Genomic DNA, 18,117 nt, shown 5'->3' on the forward strand with positions numbered 1-18,117 from the left:
AGCTGGACGTTGATTACAACGCAAGTTCTGCTGACATGAAATTTTGATAGCGGTACAATCTCATAACTTTCTCGTGAAACATCGCGGCACTTACCTAGGATATACGTTTTGAAGATCCCGCTGACTGTAGCATTCAATAAAACAAGTCCACTTCAGAGGGCGGTGCGTGATGTTATTCAAACTCGACGAAACCAGTCAGGCGTGGCCCTGCTCCCACAGCATGCTCGCCGTCAACTCCGACAGTAGACTTTGTGTTGAAATGTCCTTTTCGTGACACGAGGATGACGCATCTTCGTAAAAATAAATGTTCCCAAGCGTGACGAGCGGCCGTAGCAGCCATATTGGACATATTGTCTGATGCTAGGTACTATTTTACTCCGGCGTCCCTACTCTGCAGGTCACGTGACCTAAAATTCCCCCTCGTAGGGAAATCCGGTTAACCGCGGTTAGTAAACCAGCTTCGAGCAAACGGGCCCAGGTGGTAGGCTATTAAATTTGAATCCCTTGTCTACCATGATGGCATCACCTGACTCCAACTGATCCATGAGCACACTCTCCTCAACTATAATTCTGTCTGACACAGTCCGACCCCACAGTTCTGAAATATGGCAAATGTACCCTTCAGGTGTACATCCAACAACCGCTTTGTAGGTGTTGTAGTGTTTGTAGGGCGAGAAGGTCTGCCTCTGAGCAAGCAACAACGACGGCTTCTGGATACGTACCTCGGTTCCATCAAGGACAACCCTCGTGTTAGAAAACTTGTGGAAGGCGTTAGAGAGGCTGGGCTGAATTTCAGCAACTGTCGGAGACAGTAACAGTACCCTTAACTGTCGCTGGAGCAACTTGATCCACGTAACAAACACCTTGCTTACTTGGCCTTCAGAAATGTTGAATTTGCGGGCCAGTTCCTTGCCTGCCATCCCTGTCCTTAACCGCACGAGGGCCACAAAAAAACTCGTCAATCAGAGACATTTACCGTGTGCAGCCTTTGATCTTACCAGCTGTCTTTCTCTTACCTAGCCAGTAGGTCATCTCGGCTGCCCGAGGCACAAGAAAATTAAACAAATTCTGAAAAACTGAAAACTCAGGCAGCTCTGTTATAATATAAACAGTCCTTGGGCTCCTGGATAGTGTTGAGATTAAGCTGTCTGGCTTGCAGGTGGCAAGCCTGCATTTCGAGACGTTGTTCGTCTGCTTGCAGATAAAGAATGACCTGCTGAATTTTCGCAATCTGCAGGTCACGCAGCTTGGAGGCCTCAGGATTTCCAACTATCACGGTTAGGCCCGACAGCGGCATCCTTTTCCATTTCTGTAAAGGAAGCACACATAGATATATGAATCTTATGCTAAGTGATGTTACCCTATTCCTCATTAGTACAATTTCGGGCACAGCATTCAGCTCTTTGCAATTAGTCCTACTCTACTGAATCTAGATAAATAGTCAGGTTGCGTCTTTGCCTACTATACTGCAAATTATGTGGCATCAATTAGAAGATATAAATAATCTAATTTTCCCATGATACCAAAGATATGAGGCGAGGCAAGGAAAATAATAAAAAATAATGTGCCTCAGTCTGATCCAGCATTAGCATTGTAACCAATATATTTTTTTCTTTTTGTAAATAAAAGTCTACTAGCGAAACCATTGCCAGGGGGCTTAACGAAGTCAGCGGCTTTTATTGAATCTGAGTTGAGTCACCCCCTCCTTCTTCTTGCCCTCTTCTTTCTTAATTTACAATGGTTGATTTGGTGTGGCTTGCTTTACAAATCGGTGTGGTGTTCCCTGTCTGTTGAGAACACCAAGCAATGAACTCAACTGTCTTCTTTAAGTATCTCATTTCCTTACTTAGCCCACGGCATAGCAGAATGAGCCCGCCATGTTTCCCTTTCCCTAGTTAAACACTAAAAACAAAAACAATGATTCTCTTCAGGTCATCCCATTCTGCAATGATGCCAACAGGAATACTTTCAACTTCCAGCAAGTGTGACGGAAGTGTGTAGAAGCAAATGTACCAGTCACGCTGGTGCATGGGTGCACATCTGCCTTTGCATCTGGTGCTCGAATGTGGGGTGGTGGAGGAAGGTTCGCCCTTGCCTCGACCCTACAGGTAAAGTCGGATGACACATGTGCACTGGGTCTACTAAGGATTGCTAGACTTGTTCAATTCATGGGCAATACACTGCACATAATGTGTCATCTGAATTTACTAGTAAGCTCAAAGTACAATAAATTTTTGCTGGTGCCAAACGGAAGGCAAAGCGTGCCTAACCTATACCTTACCCTCGCAATGACTAACCTGCAATAGTACGAGCGGGAGTGGGTAGCTTTAACTGGTACCCCTGTGGAGAGCTTATATATTCGTTTGCAAGTCCGGCTTCAGGGCGCTGCCATCTTGCTCGGCTGAGGTGCGCTTGGACGCGTCATAATCTGATTACAAAGCCTTGCTAAGGCACCGTAATCGGATTATAGCCACGCCCAAGCGCACCGCACTGAGCAAGATGGTGGCTCCCTGAGACCGGACTTGCAAACGTGTATTTTCGTGATGAAGTGCAGGGGGCTCGTACATACGTCATGCATTCACTCCGCGTCAGCTGCGTGACTTATGTACTGCAGCAGAAACATTGTCATCTATGCAATCCAGTAGCACATTGCACAGGGGGACAGCATCAAGCCCATAACTGGGAGCTAGTGGAGACGGGTGCATATACGGTATCTTCTTTAATTAATCCTGCACATACACAGTCATTCTTTGTTATAGACTTACATAATTTTACTGAGAGAACAGGGGGGGGGGGGGGGGGGGAGTCGTAAGAAATGTTGTCGCATATAACAACTAAAGAAAGCAAACTTTTTTCTGATGTCCTAAGTAGCGTTAAGCTAACTCCTTAGTTCAAAAATGTAAATAAAGGGCTAGAATAATAATAATAATAATAATAATAATATTTATTTGCATACAAAAAATCTTATCCTGAGTGGCGTGCACGGCTGTGCAGAAAGGTTAAAACCCGTACGCGAGTGCGCCTGCCAGCCCGCCACCCAGAATTTGAAAAAAAAAAAAAAAAAAACACACGCACACGTATATCAAATTTGTACACAGGGCCGTAACCCAAAATGTTTTAAAAGAAAAATGAGGGTGAAATGTAAAGTGTAAGTTGACTCACACACACAAAAACACACACTACACTATAATAATCTAAATCACAAATTTCCTTCGTGGTATCACAGTAGGCATCTAGTACACATGCTGGTGTGTAGCAGCAGCTCTCAGTCCCATGACTAAATATTTGTTGTAATGACACAGCTGCCTATGATCTAATCTTTTTGGGAATTCTAATTTATTTTTCAGTGACTTTGTAGACCTCGAGGTCCGAACAATCGAGCCAAACAATTAAATTAATACATTTTATGGAGTCTTGTGTGCATGTGTCTTCCACCCCCTCTTCAGGCATCTCCAAAATGAGGTCACTTGCCAGCTGTGCAGCTACCTGCTGCACACAGGTGGAGACAGCAACACTCCTTGGGGCTGGATTGTTGTTCAAGGAGGACATAAAATTTTAGTGACAAAACAAGCAAGGCTGGAGTGTGATTATAGCAACTTGTTATAATCATATCAGTCAAAGGCAGTGGGCCAGCTGACAAGTCAAAAGACAAACAGTGAAGTCGTGGTCACATGCCTGTTTCTTGAACCAATGAGCGTAGAGGACAAAAGGCTCGTTCACGCATCTGCGTTTGGGGTAGCCAGAACTGCAACGATGTTACAACCAGTTGCAACGACGAGTTGTCATAGCTACGGAGCACCAAGGACCCGGTCGTTTCCAACACAACGAGTAGGATCGAGTCGAACTTCTATGCTGCGTTGCGAGCGACTGGAGCGACCGAAAGAAGCGACCAATCACTTTTCAAGAAGAGAGCAATCACGTGTATGCCCGGCAGCCGCGACCCGCTGGCAAGCACGGTGCCGGAGATCAACGTTGGCGTGGCGTGGCGTGGCCGACAGAGTGAAAATTAATTGTGCATGTGAAGTGTTATTGTGGTTGCAGAGGTCTAGACGCATGTCCCAATGGTGCACCAACACGTCCTCGAAGAGACGAGCTATTTGGTGCACCGACAACAAAACAGCACTTAGAAGGGAAACATTCTTGCCGACGTGTTTTGTTCGTGCCCGTCTGCACTATTTAAAGAAGCATTTAAAGAAGCATAGCATTTAAAGAAGCGTCCGAACAGTTGTATTTTTTTGTACTTTTCTACTTCAGTGATGCGAAATGATTAGTTTGTAGTGACCGCTTACGAAGAGAAGAAAGAGGAGCGGTCACGGGACTCGAAAACAGAGATCGCGTGACCGCTCCTCTTTCTTCTCTTCGTAAGCGGTCACTACAAGTCCTTGCATTCTTGAACGCTTACTTAACTCATGCAATGTCTAAATCGTTTCTCTTTTTAAGTGTGTCGCAACTACATCTGTTTTCACCTCGAGAGAAAAGCAAGTTTCGCGCATTGTTCATACGCGGGGAAAAGTAGTTCTTACAAGACTTAGTTATCGGAGGGAAAAGCGATGCTTTTGGAGTTTGGTACGTGTGCGTCGTGATAAGATAACATACATCTAATCGAGAATGCACCCACATATATCCTAATTCTCCACATAAAGGTGGAAATTAGTAATGCTCCACGAGGAGTCGGACTTTTTTTTACTACGGTTCTTGACGTGAAAACAAATATAAAATTATATCTTTTCCTAAAAACAAAAAAAAATTGTTGAAGTAGAATGTGGCAGGATTTCTGTCCTCCGCATGGTCTGGTGCTCTGTCGGCATCATCTCAGGATGGTGTGTCACCTTACATTCTTTCACTGGGCCCAGGGAACACGATCTGAAGAAAACAAGGGAATAAGCCCCGGGTCTAATAATAATAATTTAGTAGAAACAACTGAGTTAGTAGTCAATCATTACCTTCGGGCAGTGGCTCTACGTTCGAAATACCCGTTGAGATCGAGCACGGGGCTGGGTTGCTGCCGGAACTTTCTTTAAGGGGGTCGGCAACTGGGAGTTCCCTCGCAAGGGCCAAGGAGGGTACTGCTGCTGCAGAAGGCTAGGCTGCCGTCTGTGATGCCCCCTGCTGCACGCACGCAGAACCAGCACTTCGTACTTGTTCGTTGTTTGAAGATGACATACAATATCAGTGGCGAAATAAGCAAGGCTCCAGAGTGATTACGGCGATTGGTCCACGTTCTCAGAGTTTGGTACAGGCCACTTGGACTTACTGGAAAATTAAACGCGCAAGGATATGCTTGTTTGAGGTTGACGAGCGAGGACCCACACACAAACCAGAACATGCTGAATGATACTACCAGCTCGTGATTACAGATGAGTTGGTCATGTAAAATGGCGACTTGGTGCACTGACTGTTATACAGCTAGATTTCGCGCTTCCATATGCGCACGATTATAAAGTCCAGTCAATACACATTAACCGTCGTTAGGAAGAGGAGTTAGTAAGCGCGAACACAACACAAACGTCGGCGGGCATACGTTTCTAAGAACTGGCATTAGAAAAGATCGCTCCAGAAGCGATGAACGCGCGCATCCCTGTTAAAAGAGACACGTCTTTTTCCCGTCCCGTTCAGACGGCGAATTCATATCGCGAGTAAAAATACACAGTGTGAACGCGCCTTTATGACCATCGTCACTTCGTACCATCAGTGGACGCGCGATTTTTCCATCGTTCGTAGCGACCGAGAGATGGCTGCTGTTTCCGGTGAGCGAAGAGAGTCGGCAGATAGTCCGGGTGGTGCCATTTGAGCGATGGTTTTCCTGCTTGATAGAGCGGCAATGTAACGATCATGCAACTGCTAAACGCTTTGTCTTTGTTTTTCTCAGCTGCAATCAAAGCGAGTTACCAGTGACGAAGTGCGCTCCGCATAATCGGGACTGCTGACTCGGCTCCCAAGTCTTCCTCGGGCCTGTCGGGTGAGCCGGCTTCACCGCGTGGACCCACGCCGTCCTTCGATTGGGATCAAATTTCTCAGAGGGAAAGCAAAAGAAGCTTTCCCCCCCTTTCGATGCCAGTTCCGACACCCAAACCTGACACAGTGCGTTGGCATCGTATCGAACGACGTCGGGACGGCGCCGGGAGCCTCAGACTATCGCTAACATAGAGCAAGTTGGAGGCTTTGTTTTCCTGCGCCACTAATCCGGCCTGGCAATATGTGCCTTGCGATACCCTCGAACCAGAAGGGGGTACTCTTCCTCACTCACTGTATTCCGCCTCCTGTCATTCGACGCGCCAGCTAGATTTTTGTTTATGAACTGTGTTTTGCATAGAGTATGGGAGAGCGCCATCTAGACACTGCGCTTAGACACGCATGTATCCCATAGAATAGACTGTAGTTACCAATGCAGCCGTCCGGCGCGTCGAACGACGGGAGGCGATTCTAGGTGAGTGAGAGGGGGTACCTCTCGTACTTGCAGAATTTGTGAGCAGTTCCGTAACTGAGCTAATCTAATAACGTTGACCGGTACCCGCAGCTAGGGCGATGATGATGATCTGAACACACGTGATTCAGCACGCGCCGCGCCGAGCTTCGCACTGCCGCCGCTGCCACACCCAGCGGCGCAGCAGCCACCAGCAAACCATGGAATGCTTTCGTATTCACAACTCATAAGTAGTGGTTAGGTCCCCTGGGAAATTTGTTTTTAGACTCGGGCGTATTTTAGTTTTTTAATTCAAGATACATACCCTATTGTACGACTAATACAAATAGGTATGTATCTGCATAAGTGTTTCGTCGCCTCATGTTGATGATGTCTTCTTAGATTACTCGTATTTAATGTAAATTTAGATTTATATATTTTTGCTTTCTTATCCGCGTCTGTACTCCGTTTTACTCTGAGTTAGATCACAGCGGACTCCACAAGTTGATCGGGCCAGTCAGGCTGCGCCCACAATGCCCTATCACGGCGCTCGTCTTTATGCGATTTCTATTGTCGGGTAAGGCACTCATCCACCGAAGAAAGCACGGTCACCGCAAATTTTGTCAATGTCAATGGTTTAGCCCGGTTATAAAAAAAAAACGCATAAAAATCGATGAGTGTCGTGACGATGCACTTTTGGCGCGGCTTCTTTCGCTCCATCAAACCGCAGCGGCGTTTTTGTGCGTGATTCGCGCGCGTCGACATCTACGCGGCGTTGTTTCGAACGCGCGCGCGCTCGGTTTCCTCGACGCGCATGTTTCCCACCTAATAAAAAAAAAAAAAAAAAAAAAATCAGCTCGCGTTTGGCGCTGACGTTGGAAGCAGACATCTCCTACCACCATTGAAAGCCGCGCAGACAGTCAGGTGATTTTAACGCTTCCGCTTTTCGCACCGTGCACGGTCATTCTCGCTGTGCCTGTTCGTAAGATGTTGTTGGGCATCGCGGTGGACAAGACTGCCTTCAGTGTAGCATTCACGTTTTCTTTTTGCAAAATTATTTCATAAGTTGTGAGGCGCCACCATTAAAATACGGACACCGACTTGACATAACATAATAAAATTCATTAAACGTTTCCTTTAGTATGCGGGAGGGGGGCATCTTCACGAAGTACAGCAGCAAGGTCTATCTCGACGCAGTTCTACTTTTGATAAAATCCGTTTACGCTTCGGCGAGAGGGCCGTGTTTTTTGTGGCACGATGACGAGACCCTTCGGCTGAACCAGGATTCTAGCAGTTTTCGGTGATCCCATCTTTCCTCCCTGGCCAAGGTCGTCGCGGCCGCGAAGTCAAAATATTGGCCTATTGTCCGAGTATGGTCCACAAGTTCAGTTTCGAGGCGAGTTACGTGCAATGCCTATAGGTGACTTCACGCTTTTGTTCTTTCGGTGTTTCGCCACACAGGATGCACCCAAGTTAGCCGTTCTTGTCTTTGCGCCTGCTTCAGCACAAACATGTTTCTAAGCAGTTTTAGCAGTAACGCGGTACAAGTATCGGCGTTACCGGTAACGCGTTAACGTTTTTTGGTAAGGTGTAACGCATTTAATTATTTGTTTATTTATTGATACCCTTCAGGGTCCGAAGGCATTACGGAAGAAGGGTGGGCATGGTGATAAAATACAAGCAAAACAAATATGCCCAACTTGGGAGTTAAACAGAATACAATATATAATTAGGGACAATACACAAACAAACATATTCACTTAACAGGGTTTTATAGAGGATACAAAAAAAATATTGTACACAGCGACCCGAAAATGGGAGGTCTCAGCAATCTTGACTACAGCTGCGGGAAGGCGATTCCACTCCAGTGACGTTTTGGCCAAAAAAAGACTGAAAAAAAGACACAAAAAAACGTGATATGTGAGAGTGAGCGATGCCAACTTTCTGTCGATGGTCGACACGCGATGAGATATAAGACGGTTGTATTAACAAAAACTGACGCATTTACGTGTTAAGATAATATATCTTGTGAAATAAGCACAAGCGTGACATTTTCCTGCGAAGGGAGAGGTCAGGTAAGCACAGATTGGATTTCAATGCTGATACGCTGGATGTACGGTGATAGTTATGTAGTATGATCGAGCAGAACGGTTTTGAATGGATTCAAGTGATGATCAAAGTATTCTACCAGGATCCCTGATAACTGCGGCGTATTCAGGTTTACTTTGGACCAAAGACGTATAAAGAAGTACTTTTTAGGAGGTGGAAGCAAGAAAGAAGTTTATTTTAATATAGCCGAACATGGCGCTTTGCATTATTAATTACGTATTGAATGTAAGTATCCCAGGAAAGGTTATTTGTTATATGCACACCGAAATATTTATATGACAATACAGAACCAAGGACAGCGCTGCTAATATTGTAATAATGTCACGTGTTAATTTGATGTGATACTCTAATGGATTTGCATTTGTTAATGTTAAGTTTCATATGCCATGTGTCACACCACCGGAAAAAGCTGTCAAGGCCTGACTGTAGAGCTTGAATATCAGAATCATTGGTTATTTTCTTTTTGGTGACACAGTTATCTGAGAATAAGCCGATGATGACGACACACGAGTAAATAAACCATTTATATAACTAAGAAATAAAAGAGGACCTGGTACTAAGCTTCGGGGAACGCCTTAACGTACTGGTGAAAGGGCTGAGTTAAAGCCGGTAACATGGACAAATTGTAAGCGGTTAATTAAAAAGGAATCAATCCAAGCTAAAACATGAGGTTCTATGTTAAGCACAGTGAGTTTGAGTTTACGAAGAAGAAGCCTGTGTAAAACCTCGTCATATGAATTCGAGAAATTTTAAAAATGCAGAATCGACCACTAAAGAACGATCAACAGCGACGTAAAGATTGTAAGTGTTAACAATTGAGATTCGCACGAGAAGAGTTTCCTAAATCCATGTTGAGCAGGGGTGAACAATAATTAGAATTAAGGAAAGCAACAAGATGAGAGTAAATTGTGTGTTCCAGAAGTTTGCAGGGGATGCTCGATACTGAAATCGGATGATAATTACTGAGGCTAGACTTAGTGCCACTTGTTTGGACCGCAATCACCTTCCATGCCTTCTAGTCCTCGGGAAGAGTACCGAGAATGAGGGACTGCTGGCAATGCTTAGCTAGAATAACGGAAAAGAACATTTTAGTGTATATTTCAATTTTGAGTTTATATTATCAGTGTTAGACGATGAGGATAGCTTAAGGCCATCAATTATGTTGACAAGGCCATCACTCTGTATTGTAATGAAATCCATAGTACAAACGTTTGATGGGAGAAAGTCAGGGCAGCAAAAATATTTGAGCTGGAAAAGAAGTCAACACACATTTCATTTAGCACGGATGCACACTCACTCTTTGGTTTATCTTCCCAGTCCGAGTTGGTAAGTTTTACACCAGGTTTTTCGCAGGGGTTCACAACATTCCAAAACTGACGAGGATTTTTGAGCAACATTGCTGGCAAAGTACTTCCGAAGAAATGCTGTTTGGCTTCACTGACATACGTTTTATATAAAGCAGCGACGGAGCGATATGCCGCTCAGCTTAAATCCGCAATTGATGAAGCAGATAACTTCGCAAAGCGAAACAGCCTTTACTTTATGTTTGAATGCCTTTTGGGCGCTCCGTTGAACCATGGGGATCGAGCGGAAGAACGAATAGTTCGCACAGGGATATACATATTCGTAAGAAAATTATCTTTGTATTTAAATAAACACCAATTAGCTTTGGCAGAACGCTGGGAAAGGTTGCGCAGATATTATGCCGAAAACAAACTCATATCGTAGTTGATGACTGTAAAATCAGCTTGAGCATAGTCAAATATACTTTTAGCACTTTTCAATGATTGACACTTTGTGCTATTTAAGGAGAAGAGCAACAAAGAATGATCGCCAAGACCGCGTAAACAGGTGAGAGAGGAAAAAAGTTCCCTTGGACGTGGCTAACACGAGGCCGAATATAGTGGCTGTAGAATTAGTAACCCGCGTAGGCTGCACGACTGTCTGTGAAAAGCTAAAATCTGTACATAAGTTTAAAAAAATCATTACTCTCTGTGGAAAATGGGCTAACAGAGGCTGTCACTTATCCCCACAATGTTTGGGTAATTGAAGTTTCCCAAGAGCATTACAAGTACATTTGGGAAACGGACATACCTGGATAGCGTTAACGACATCGTGAAGCTCGGCAACAAAATTGGCGATCTTCGTGGGAGGGCGATAGCAGACACCCAAAAGATACTTGTTAGAATGTAATAACCACACAGAAACCCAAATTATATTGAGGTCAGTGACCACAATAATGCAAAAAATAACTTAATGGAATCGGCGACAGCAATAAAAACACTGCCTCCAGCATTACTCCCTCTATCTCGACGATATATGTTAGTGTCTTTTACAATGAAAAATTTCAGAATTACGGTTTTTGGTTGTTAACCAGGTTTCGGTAAAAACAACTATGACAGCACTGGACGAGTTGATAATTGAACACAAGTCCTCCTCTTTAGGAACAACACTTCAGATATTGGTAAACAGAACGTAAACTTTATCACAAGGCAAGGGTTGGAGATAACTACCACGCCTCGCGGCATGCTATTGAAGATTTATAGCGGAATGATTTACATTTAGTTGGTCATCGAAGATAGGTTCAATAGAATTGCTTTTAGTCGATAATTGAATAGAGTTGGTCAAATGATCATAAATGTAGCGCTCTCCGTTGACGAAAAGCTTGTTATACCTCAGCTTGACGGTTGAGTTTAGCAGAGGTACCTTCGTCGACAAGGTTTTTTTTTATAGCCTGGCGCGTTGCGGGGCAGAATTCCTCACTGATGGTGTCCCTGCAGATTTTGTTCTGAGCAGGAGTCTAAAATGTTTTTCTCTCAGCTTATACGAAGCAAACTTTACAATGAAAGGTTTACATCGTTCAACCACGAAAAATCCGATTATATGGGTTTGCTCAAAATTTCCTGGGGCGATTCGAAGGTTAACCAAACATCGAAGTATGCCAACTATTTTATTTTCCGTCTCCGCCTATGTCACTGACGTTGAATCGTCCACACCATGACTGTAACGAGAAACTTACTTCGTTACTTTTCTTGGTAACGCCTACAACACTGCTTCTAAGCAGGGGCAATTTTTTCCTCCTCTCCATAATGGAGGTTACGGCGAGTTTCAGATCGCAGGAAACAGCTGAGACAAAAGGGCGAACGAGCCAACGTAAGAACGAGCGTACGAGTTCACGAGTGAACAGGAGCACAGAACACACCTCTGACGAATTAGCGGCTGACTCAGCATGCAGTTTCGTTATAGAGTAATATGCACAAGGTAAAGAGCGGACACTGCCATAGGCCCCAGCGGCCCAGATAGACCAGTGACAGGTAGCGCTCTTAGCGGGCGGTATTAAGTATAATCTGATTCTGTTTCCAGTCAAGTTAGTTTCGCTTTCGGTTTGGGCGTTTCTGCTCCGCTTCTCCGGTACCCTTCTCTCTCTCTATCCTCCCCACCTCGCTCGGCTCTCGGGAGCTTCTTGACTCCCGAAGCCGCTGTTTTTTTTTTGTTTTTTTTTTAATACTGATGCACTTTTGCTTTATTTTTTACGATAGAGTCCGTGCAAAATGTGTCAAACATTATTTCAACTTACTTCACAAAGCAGAGGTATATATATTTCTTGTTCTTTTTCTATTGTAAAGCATTGAAGTTACACAATCGCCGCATTGACTCCTGGCTGGTGGAGCATTTTGGGGTCAACAACAGTAAGTGGTTCGAACACATTTTATTGGACCACATTTATGTCTACATGATTTACTTCAGAAGCTCTGTATGTTTTATACGAAAGAGATCGATACTCACAAAAATAAATGAATATGAAGGACTTCGGCATATCGTACAGTTCTTAATAGATTCCTAGCGAACCAAGTTGACAAAACCTTTCCACGGAGAACATGCTGTATGATACATTCACTTTCACGCCAACTCGGGTACGGGAAGTAAGTGCAAAAATAAATAAGACATCGCTATCATTACCAGTCATACACGCCGGATAGTACAAATTCCCGATTTCCGGCAAATATAAAAAAAATGAAAGCCGTTTACAATTCCCTGTAACGCCGGTTAGAGCGCAGCTCTTGAGGAGGAAGATGGAAGCGTACTGAGGGATAGGTGACTCCTTGAGGTCACGTGACCTCAGGGGGTCACGTGACCTCGGGGGTCACGTGACCTCGGGGGTCACGACCTTAGGGGGGTCACGTGACCTCAATGGGGTCACGTGACTTCAGGGGGTCACGTGACCTCAGGGGGTCACGTGACTTCTGGGGGTCACGTGACCTCAGGGGGTCACGTGACCTTAGGGGGTCACGTGACCTCAGGGGGTCACGCGACCTCAGGGGCTCACGTGACCTTTGGGGTCACGCGACCTCGGGGGTCACGTGACCTCAAGGGGTCACGTGACCTCAAGGGGTCACGTGACTTCTGGGGGTCACGTGACCTCAGGAAGTGTCACGTGACCTGGGTGGGTCACGTGACCATATTGAGGTCACGTGACCCCCAGAAGGACTTTAGGTGGTCACGTGACCTCAGGGGGTCACGTGACCTCAGAGGGTCACCTGACCTCGGGGTGTCATGTGACCTGGGTGGGTCACGTGACCCCCTGAAGTCACGTGACTTCTGGGGGTCACATGACCTCGGGGGGGGGGGTCACGTGACCTAAGGGGTCACGTGACCTGGGTGGGTCACGTGACCTGGGTGGGTCACGTGACCTCGCGGTTACGCCGACGGCGACGCCGCTCAAGCCGGAAACGGGCCCCTAAGAGCTGCGCTCTAAAAACACCAATTTGCATAGCCTCAAACTCACTGCGGGCGAGCCGTTACCAAACAATGAGAACTCTATTCGAAATCTGACAAGATTCAACGTCCCTAAACATTCCCCGAAATTGTTCAGAAAAGAAATGTGGCTTCAGAAAAAAGCGGCTAAAAAACTGTGGACAGTGGATACAATAGTAGATACATTTTCTTTCAAATATTTCTAGCCTCCGTACACTATTTTCTATCGAAATTTTGTAGAAAGTGGACAAATATTTTTGTTAGGAAGCCGTGATACACATTCGCTGGAAAAAGGGGAAACAAATATTTGGAGAGCAAGCTGCACGCACACTTAATAAGCACTTTTTGTTTTTGGTTCGGCAACCGCCTCTGTTAATACACTATTAACAGTTAAACCTGTCTCGTTCTTACTAGCCACTGAAGAGTGCAACCGAACTTTGTCCAAGTTCCGGTTAAGAAATCAAACCTGTCAACACAAGCGTATTCTGCAAAACAATTTTAAAAACCCTTTGTGGTACTCCTCTGGGCACAGGCTAAAACCACCCAGACCTCAAAGTGTGCCATACAAGGCAGCACACACTCCTCAAACATGTGTCACACTCTCTATTATGTGAAGAAAGTGATTTTCTAGTTGCTGAATGAAATGAAAGGCAGCCTGTGATGGTACTACTAAGTTCCCGAAGGATTTTCCAGGCACGTGGTATGCTTTAGGAACAAGACAGTACTGGTGAGGCCTGGTCAAGCTATTAGACTCATCCGCTAGCAGCTGAGAACAGCCACAGCTGTAAGTTGTCTGTTCAAGCAAATGCTTGATCAAATAGCGCCAAACGTAATAAAAAAGTGGACGAGTCATCAATTATGTTAGACCTGATGTCTGATGCCAGCTCAGAAATATCCTCTAGTGGCGGGAAGTTATCAATTGGAAGACATTCCACAATGTCTGAAATTAAACTTTCATGGTGCGAAGATATTTGCAACCCCTTTAGGAGGTCAGCCCTGTCATCCTCTACGTTTTCATCGTCCGACAGTTTAAACAGTTTTTTTATCCAGAGGTGTTTTAGTCCTGCGGTGAACTGATGCACATTTTGTGTTGCAGCCCAGCATTTGGCGTATATAGTTCCAAAAACGTTCTCAAGTGTGTCTTGCTGCAGGCGTCGTGTAAGTAAGAGCTTAAAATCATGGCTGCTTGAAAGCTCATCCCAGAGCTTGAGGACACTTTTTATAGTAACTTGCCACCCAATCATGGCTTATGGCTGCCTCCTACTTTGGAACTGCCATTCAGAAATCCATCCGAGTTACTGGTGGAGAAAATCAAGTATTTCAGATTCTCCCTTCAGAATGGCATGACGCAACTTTTGCCCTGTCTTCTTGAATTTTTTAGCTATTTAGACAATCAAAAAGTATGCACATCCTATCACAGAAATAGGCTGTAGCCATGGCTGCCTCGGGAAGTTCCTTTACATAAACAAGGGATAGGATTGCAAGAATGAGTGAGGCACTCAGTACCTGTCGGGCACAATTTTCTTCCATGTTACAGAAAGGTTCTTGAAAACATGTATCTCTCAGTAAGTTTCGAAGCCAATTGCAAGCTCATCTCATGGATAGAACAATAAAGTTCAACAATAGAAGACCACTCAATGACCTCTTTTCCAATGCAAAGTTTGTGGGCTTGGAGATTGCTCTTGGTTGTTTTGGGAAGGTGCGGAACATCAAAGACAAAGTAAACGTGTTCGTTGTCAACTTCAAAAAATGGCTTATCACCACACACACCAAGCTTATGTTTGAAGCCCCCTAACCACAGACCGCAGCCTTTACTGTGAAGCCAACAGTCTTAAAGGGGCGATGCACTGATATTTGTATTTTGCGCAAATACCGCTTAGAACGAATCCCTGACGTTAATGATCTGTGAAAAACCCGTTCGTTTTCACCACACGCAATGGAAGTCGAAGAAAAAAGATAAAGAAAAACGAGCAGAGTTCACCCCCTCAACTCGCAGCCAGAACAAGCGGCCCCGTGATCTGGAGCCGATTATATGCCGCCAATGTTGATCATAGCCATGCTACAGTGTTGCCATGCGCTGGGGTTGGCAAGGCACAGGACACGCGCTGAGTTCTAGACGTTGTTATGTTCGGCTGTTGACGTCATTGCAGCAATTGGACACAGGACACTACCCGAATGTTTCTCGAGCTATCGATTATCACGAGCCCAAATCGAGTGTCCACGCCATGCTCGGGTCCAATCTATGAGCCGTATTCAAATATAGTCACTGGGCGGTACTGCTACCGCCCAGCTACGTCATTAGGTTTTTCGAAGGAGAGATTGAATGAAAACACTCGGTTTTGTCCTCGAAATTACAGCGCAACAAAGGAGTTTCTTGGTCAGTGGCGTTGCGTGCGAGTATCCTTGAGTCCCACTAGTGCCAGTAAGCTCGTGTAAAGTGAAAAACATTCCAATTGAATATCGTTGCACCGCCCCTTTAAGCTCCCGAATGAGAGAAATGAGGAGACTGCGTTAAACAGAAGACGTTGTTGGAGTGTGCACAACAGTGTATGCAAGGGGCTACACGCACCTCCTGGAAATTTCAGACAGCATAACAACCAAGGCTCTATCTGCAATGTTAGAGGTTCGTTCAACACCGTCATCTGTAAACCCGTGGACAATGTTGTGTGCAGGGTCGTAAGTTAAATTCTTTTTTTTTAAACAATCTCATCGAAAATCAACATGCACACACGTTCAAGTGCAGCCAGACAGCCCGGCAGAAACAACAGCGCGGGAAGCTCGAACCGATCGGCTCCACGAATTCACGCCGAGCATGCGAACACGCGGGGGGTCATGCGTCACCTTGATTGATGCAAAGTCGACCGAACATGATGCAGCAGAAAGCACAGATGGACGGCACGCACGGCACAGACGAACGACGCAGGGACGAGCAGAGGCCATGCAAAATGATGCAGAGGCGACGGCGTGCAGGCAGGCAGGCCATTGCAGGCGCCATTCATCACGTGGTTTTTGTGACGTATTTTATTTAAACTATTTAGTCGTTCGAAGTACTTTAAACAATTTTAAAGCATTGCCATTTAAAATATAAATACTTTTCACAGAAAGAGTTTTAATTAATTTTAACCAAATTGCAGAAAAGCGCCACGTAGCGGAGGGTATTAAACGCACTATCTGGGCCGCGAATCGGCTCCCGTGTCCTCCCTCTTTACGTTTACTATATTACTCTATGGTTTCGTCAACGAGGTGAGGGGCTTAGAGCGAGAAACTGGTATCCCGTTCAAAAGAAACAAAGTTACCCCCCCCCCCCCCTCCCCCGCCTCTCGTTGCCGCCATGTTGTACACTTTTGACCATTAGATACGTGACCGCACCAAATCCGGAGGCTTTTATGCAAAACTGAGTCGAGATTTGTATAGCGATCGCTGTAAAATACATGATAAACTATTTTTGAATACAGTTAGCCCCCGAGATCAGTGTCTAGCTCCGATAAAAAAAACAACTAAAATACAGCACTGCAGCTGACGGCATCTAGCGGAGCCATTGTGAAGCTGCCTGAGTTTTTGCCATAAAAGCACATTTTGGACTTAAACTAAACGAAACATAACTTATCTCGGCGGTACTGTAATTAAATAACAATAAGATGTTATCTGTGTGCGGTACTTTGTTAAAATCTAGGTGTAAAACTATATGGCCATGTGTCTAGTGGTACACAAATGTGCGACACGGCAACCGCCGGGTGGGGGTCACTATCAGCTGCCAGTTTATCGCTCTAAGCCCCTCTACCTAATTGAGTTTCGTACACTAGTTTATATTTGCGCTTTTTAGGCAGCATTATTTTCAACCTAAAAAGAAAACACCACGCTTCTATGACAGGTAATTTTATTTTAAATATATAATAATTAATTTAACGAGTGTAGCGTTATATCTGCATTAATAGTATGCGCACGGATTGCAGTTTACGTAGTTCAGCAACATTGAGAACGCGACGACAGCGGGGACCACTGATCTCTATTTTAGTAGGCTGGATCGCGGATCGGGAGCCCGTCGGTGTCGCCACCGGCGGCCATTGCTTGACACCAGGCAATACAGGCAAGTCTATGGGAGAAACGCACAAAAGTAAGAATACTGAAGCATGTACGCTGTGCTCGGAGGCGAGTATTTTATAGTGTGCTTGTATCCTTATGTCGGGTGTTTGGAGATCGAATCGGTATTTGTCAAACGTCCGGTCGTCGAATAAAAAAATCAAACGTACCGGATCACCTACGGCTGAGCTGGTTAGCTTGCTCTCGTAGTGGAGAAAACAAAGGAACTTTCCGTCAATAAGACCGTCTTTAGGGAAGCCCAGAAGTTGATGAATGACAAAGACTTCCATCTGGACAGTGACTTCCCGGGGTTGAGAGAATTCAGCGTAGCAAAGCCTTCGAGCGTGTCGTCTGCGAAACCCAACTCAACGAAACCGCCACCGAATCAGCGGTAACTCTAGGTAACTCTCGCCTCATTGAGCTGCACTGCAGCGGAGTCACTCTCGACCACAAAATATTTATTTATAAGAGCTGCGAGGGGGCTGTCAGTTTTAATGTTTGTACGCAAGCTATTTGACGGGCTTATCGAGAAGCATCCAAGGAGTTTCAGTGCCGACAACAGCTTAAAAACAGGGGAAAACGTCACTTTTTCTCGTTCTTCCGATAGAGTCCCATGCATTGGCTGGTGTCAATCAATGGCCGCCGGTGGCGACACTCGGCCCCTGCTGCTGAGGCCGCGGTCCGCGATCCAGCCTACTACAATAGAGATCAGTGGCGGGTACTGTCCATGGTTCACTGTGCGTGCGTCCGCGATACCGCACGCATTCGGC

General features: G+C 45.3%; 1 pseudogene; it reads right to left on the reverse strand.

The window, feature by feature from the left end:
• Positions 1 to 1,084: 1,084 nt before the first annotated feature.
• The window catches only part of LOC121836540, a 139,852-nt pseudogene continuing 122,819 nt past the window's right edge, over positions 1,085 to 18,117 (reverse strand).

Source organism: Ixodes scapularis, unplaced genomic scaffold, assembly GCF_016920785.2.
Source record: "Ixodes scapularis isolate PalLabHiFi unplaced genomic scaffold, ASM1692078v2 PGA_scaffold2__306_contigs__length_199485367, whole genome shotgun sequence".
NCBI classification, from domain to species: domain Eukaryota; kingdom Metazoa; phylum Arthropoda; class Arachnida; order Ixodida; family Ixodidae; genus Ixodes; species Ixodes scapularis.